Source organism: Triticum dicoccoides, chromosome 7B (assembly GCF_002162155.2).
Source record: "Triticum dicoccoides isolate Atlit2015 ecotype Zavitan chromosome 7B, WEW_v2.0, whole genome shotgun sequence".
Classification (NCBI taxonomy): domain Eukaryota; kingdom Viridiplantae; phylum Streptophyta; class Magnoliopsida; order Poales; family Poaceae; genus Triticum; species Triticum dicoccoides.
Genome location: NC_041393.1, coordinates 293,358,801 through 293,365,185, shown reverse-complemented (window position 1 = coordinate 293,365,185; position 6,385 = coordinate 293,358,801).

Sequence of the window (6,385 nt, the reverse complement as noted above, 5' to 3'; positions counted from 1 at the left end):
GGTATGAACCATGGAGAAGTTAGAATACAGTAGATATAACACCAATATAAATTTGGAATGAGTTTACAACAGTACCTAAAGTGGTTATTTGCTTTGTTTCACTAACGGATCTCACGAGTTTTCTGTTGAATTTTGTGTTGTGAAGTTTTCAAGTTTTGGGTGAAGTTTTGATGGACTATGGAATAAGGAGTGGCAAGAGCCTAAGATTGAGGATTACCAAGGCACCCCAAGGAAATATTCAAGGACAACCAAGCATCTAAGCTTGGGGATGCCTCGGATGGCATCCCCTCTTTTGTCTTTAATCCATCAGTAAAATTACATGAGGCTTTATTTTTATTCACCACATGATATGTGTTTTGCTTGGAGCGTCTTGTATTATATGAGTCTTTGCTTTTTATTTTTCCACAATCATCCTTGCTATACACACCTTTTGAGAGGGACACACATTAATCGTGAATTTATTAGAGTACTCTATGTGCTCCAGTTATATCTTTTGAGCTAGGTAGTTGCTCTAGTCTTCACTTATATAATTTTTTAGAGCACAAAGGTGGCTTTCTTTTGAAGAAATTGATGAACTCTAATGCTTCACTTATATTATTTTGAGAGTCTTATAAATAGTATGTCAATTTGCTTAGGTTATGAGTTTAGTCCTAATATGATGGGTATTCAAGAGGGATATAATAAAAACTTTCATGAAGATGATTGAATATATGAGAAGTTTGATTCCTTGTATTTGTTTTGAGATATAAAGATGGTGATATTAGAGTCATGCTAGTTGTCGGTGCGGCGAACATTTGTGTTTGTCGCCTGGACCCATGCAGAGGCATGCTAACAATCATACACCAATTACCAGTACATAACACAAGATAAGCCAGAGAAACCGCTCTTTGTGAGATCAAGGAGTGCATTAAGAAAAATCAAGTCAACGGGAGAACACCTCAGGATGGCCTCCCTTGGCGGGCAGGAGAACCCGACTGGGTCGAGACCGCCCCTGACGGGAAGACTAGATCGCCTCGACAAGGCTCCCGGGGCCGTCAAGATCAGATCCCGGCAAGCCTCCGCCAAGACGTCACCGCTCCACCTCATCATACACAAGTCATAGATCAATGCAGTGTCAAGCTCTCAAGTGGCTAGGTGGATCTTGTCAGGTACGTGGCAACCTGCTGGAGAGGAGATTAACTTTATTGACACTCGTCCAGATGACGTGTCATGCTGATAAGGAGAAGATGGATAAGCGGCGCGACAGGCTTGCCGGGCTTCAACCTAAGCATGACACCTAGTAGTGCATTTAATGTGCTTTGTCCTAACTGCCAGAGTTAGGTATGATACACTGTTAGCTATCTAATCATACTATAATTACTGTTTTGCCATAGTGGTCGCCCCACAAATATAAAAGAGGCCCGAGGCAACCTAGTAAGGGGTTCGAACATTTGACCAATCAACACTTGTATGTGCATGCTACTCTCCCCAAGGCACACTTGCCGGGCTTGAGCTCGTTGCATCTTCATGTTCGTCCAGATCAATCCACCACAGCAGGAGTAGGATTTTAGCTGCAAAGCGGCCCGAACCTGGGTAAAAGAGAGTTTTACATCATCGTGCTGCCTGCTACGTCTTGAGCTTGCGTTGGTTTTCCTTGAAGAGGATAGGGTGATGCAGCAATAGTAGCGTAAGTATTCCCCTCAGTTTTTGAGAACCAAGGTATCAATCCAGTAGGAGGCTCCTCAAAAGTCCCACACACCTACACAAACAAACAAATAACTCGCAACCAACGCAATAAAGGGGCTATCAATCCCTTCACGGCCACTTGCGAAAGTGAGATCTGATAGAGATAGTATGATAAGATAAATATATTTTTGGTATTTTATAAAATAGATGCAAAAAGTAAAGATGCAAATAAAAGTAGATTGAAAGCTTATATGATAAAAGATAGACCCGGGGGCCATAGGTTTCACTAGTGGCTTCTCTCAAGATAGCATAAGTATTACAGTGGGTGAACAAATTACTGTTGAGCAATTGATAGAAAAGCGAATAATTATGAGATTATCTAGGCATGATCATGTATATAGGCATCACGTCCGCAACAAGTAGACCGAATCCTGCCTGCATCTACTACTATTACTCCACACATCGACCGCTATCCAGCATGCATCTAGAGTATTAAGTTCATAAGAACAGAGTAACTCATTAAGAAAGATGACATGATGTAGAGGGATAAACTCAAGCAATATGATATAAACCTCATATTTTTATCCTCGATGGCAACAATGCAATAAGTGCCTTGCAACCCCTGCTGTCACTGGGTAAGGACACCACAAGATTGAACCCAAAGCTAAGCACTTCTCCCATGGCAAGAAAGATCAATCTAGTAGGCCAAACCAAACTGATAATTCGAAGAGACTTGCAAAGATAACTCAATCATACATAGAAGAATTCAGAGAAGATTCTAATATTTCTCATAGATAAACTTGATCATAAACCCACAATTCATCGGATCTCGACAAACACACCGCAAAAAAGAGTTTACATTGAATAGATCTCCACAAGAGAGGGGGAGAACATTGTATTGAGATCTAAAAAGAGAGAAGAATCCATCTAGCTAATAACTATGGACCCGAAGGTCTGTGGTAAACTACTCACAACTCATCGGAGGGGCTATGGTGTTGATGTAGAAGCCCTCTATGGTCGATTCCCCCTCCGGCGGAGCGCCGACGAAGGCTCCAAGATGGGATCTTGCGGATACAGAAGGTTACGGCGGTGGAAATTATTTTTCGTTGGCTCCCTTGATGTTTTCGGGGTACGTAGGTATATATAGGAGGAAGAAGTACGTCGGTGGCCGCTCGTGGGGCCCAGGAGATAGGGGCGCGCCCAGAAGGGGTGGGCGCGCCCTCCTATCTCCTAGCCACCTCGTTTGCTTCTTGACTCGCACTCCAACTTCTCTGGATCACGTTCGTTCCAAAAATCACGCTCCCGAAGGTTTCATTCCATTTGGACTCCATTTGATATTCCTTTTCTTCGAAACACTGAAATAGGCAAAAAAAACAGCAATACGGGTTGGGCCTCCAGTTAGTAGGTTAGTCCCAAAAATGATATAAATGTGTAAAATAAAGCACATAAACATCCAAAAGGGGTAATATAATAGCATGGAACAATAAAAAATTATAGATACGTTGGAGACGTATCAAGCATCCCCAAGCTTAGTTCCTTCTCGTCCTCGAGTAGGTAAATGATAAAAATAGAATTTTTGATGTGGAATGCTACCTAGCATAATTCTCAATGTAATTTTCTTTATCGTGGCATGAATGTTCAGATCCAAATGATTCAAAATAAAAGTTCATATTGATAAAACAAATAGTAATAATTCAAGCATACTAATCAAAGCAATCATGTCTTCTCAAAATAACATGGCTAAAGAAAGTTCATCCCTATAAGATCATATAGTTAGGCTATGCTTCATTTTCGTCACACAAAGATGTTCCCAAATTCTACACCCCCGATGACAAGCCAAGCAATTGTTTAGTACTTAAATAATCTCAAACTTTTTCAACCTTCACGCAATACATGAGCGTGAGCCATGGATATAGCACTATGGGTGGAATATAATATGATGATGGGGATTGTGTGGAGAAGACAAAAAAGGAGAAAGTCTCACATTGACGAGGATAATCAACGGGCTATGGAGATGCCCATCAATTGATGTCAACGCGAGGAGTAGGGATTGCCATGCAACGGATGCACTAGAGCTATAAATGAATGAAAGCTCAACAAAATAAAACTAGTGGGTGTGCATCCAACTTGCTTGCTCACGAAGACCTAGGGCATTTGAGGAAGCCCATCGTAGGAATATACAAGCCAAGTTCTATAATGAAAAATTCCCACTAGTATATGAAAATTACGACCTATGAGACTCACTATATGAAAAACATGGTGCTACTTTGAAGCACAAGTGTGGAAAAAGAGATAGTAACATTGCCCCTTTTTTTTCTTTTTTTTCTTCCCTTTTTTTCTTTTGGCCTTTTCTTTTTTTCTTTTTTTCTTTTTGGGCTATTCTTTTATAATGATGATCATCACACTTTCATTGATTACAGCATATGAATTACAACTCGAAACTAGAACAAGATATGACTCTATATGAATGCCTCTGACGGTGTACCGGGATGGTGCAATGAATCAAGAGTGACATGTATGAAAAATTATGCATGGTGGCTTTGCCACAAATACGATGTCAACTACATGATCATGCAATGGCAATATGACAAAAGTAATGTATGTCATGATGATGAACGAAACGGTGGAAAGTTGCATGATAATATATCTCGGAATGGCTATGGAAATGCCATAATAGGTAGGTATGGTGGCTGTTTTGAGGATGATATAAGGAGGTTTATGTGTGATAGAGCGTATCGTATCACGGGGTTTGGATGCACCGGCGAAGTTTGCACCAACTCTCAAGGTGAGAAAGGGCAATGCACGGTACCGACGAGGCTAGCAATGATGGAAAGGTAAGAGTGCGTATAATGCATGGACTAAACATTAGTGAAAAGAACTCATATACTTATTGCAAAAATTTAGAAGTCATCAAAAATCAAGCACTATGCGCATGCTCCTAGAGGGATAGATTGGTAGGAAAAGACCATCGCTCGTCCCCGACCGTCACTCATAAGGATGCACAAGCCAGGTACACTTCATGTTTCAAATTTGTTACACAAGTTTAACCATATGTGCATGCTGCGAGACTTGCTAACTTCAACACAAGCATTCTTTAAATTCATAATCACCCAACTAGCATGACTTTAATATCACTACCTCCATATCTCAAAACAATTATCAAGTATCAAATTGATCATAGCATCCAGTTCACTTCCTATGATAGTTTTTATTATACCCAACTTGGATGCCTACCATTCTAGGACCAATTTTATAACCATAGCAAATACCATACTAAAGACGCTCAAAATAATATAAGTGAAGCATGATAGACTAGCAATTTCTACAAAATTAAGCCACCGCCGTGCTCTAAAATATATAAGTGAAGCACTAGAGCATAAACTATCAAGCTCAAAAGATATAAGTGAAGCGCATAGCATATTCTAATAAATTCTAATCAAGTAGGCTTCTGCCAAAAGGTGTGTACAGCAAGGATGATTGTGGAAAAGTAAAAAGCAAATACTAATATAATACATGACGCTCCAAGCAAAACACATATCATGTGGCGAATAAAAATATAGCTCCAAGTAAGGTTACCAATGAACAAAGACGAAAGAGGGGATGCCATCCCGGGGCATCCCCAAGCTTAGGCTTTTGGCTATTCTTGAATATCTTGGGGTGCCATGGGCATCCCCAAGCTTAGGCTTTTGCCACTCCTTATTCCATAGTCCATCAAAGCTTTACCCAAAACTTAAAAACTTCACAACACAAAACTCAACATGAAATCTTCTAAGCTCCGTTAGTGAAAGAAAATAAAACCACCACATAAGGTACTGTAATAAACTCATTCTTTATTTATTTTGGTGTTAAACCTACTGTATTCCAACTTCTCTATGGTTCATACCACTTAATACTAGCCATAGATCCATCAAAATAAGCAAACAACACACGAAAAATAGAATCTGTCAAAAATAGAACAGTCTGTAGCAATCTGTAACTAACGCAAACTTCTGGAACTTTAAAACTCCTACCAAACTAGGAAGTCCTGACCAATTTGTCTATTGATCAGCAGCAAAAAGAATCAATGCAAAATCACGTTTCTGTGATTTAACAAAACTAAATTCGTGCGTGCAAAGTTTCTGTTTTTTCAGCAGAATCAAATCAACTATCATCATAGGTTATCCTATAGGTTCTACTTGGCACAAACACTAATTAAAACATAAAAACACATCTAAACAGAAGGTAGATGCAAAATTTATTACTAAACAGAAACAAAAACAAAAAACACAAATAAAATTGGGTTGCCTCCCAACTAGCGCTATCGTTTAACGCCCCTAGCTAGGCATAAAAGCAAAGATAGATCTAAGTAGTGCCATCTTTGGCACTCAATTCCTCAATAGAGCACTTATAATGTTTTGGGGTTTCTCTCTTTGTATTAATGATTAAACCTTTAGGAAAAAATTCAAGAAATTCGTTTGTAGCAAAAGGTTCCTTAACGATAGAGAGACAATTGGGATGAACACATGGATTTGAGATCCGCGTCCCCCTTACTAGAAGATTCACCCTTATTTTTAGGAATATAAATAAACTTGACAGTTTTGGCAGGAGGTTTTGGAGTGTTTTTCATGGAAGAAAACGCGGAACCTAAGTTGGTAATGATATCCTCCAGTTTACCGATTCTTGCAGAATCTAGATCTATTTTTTCATTAACTATAGGTTCTTTTTCTTTAAGATTTTTCAA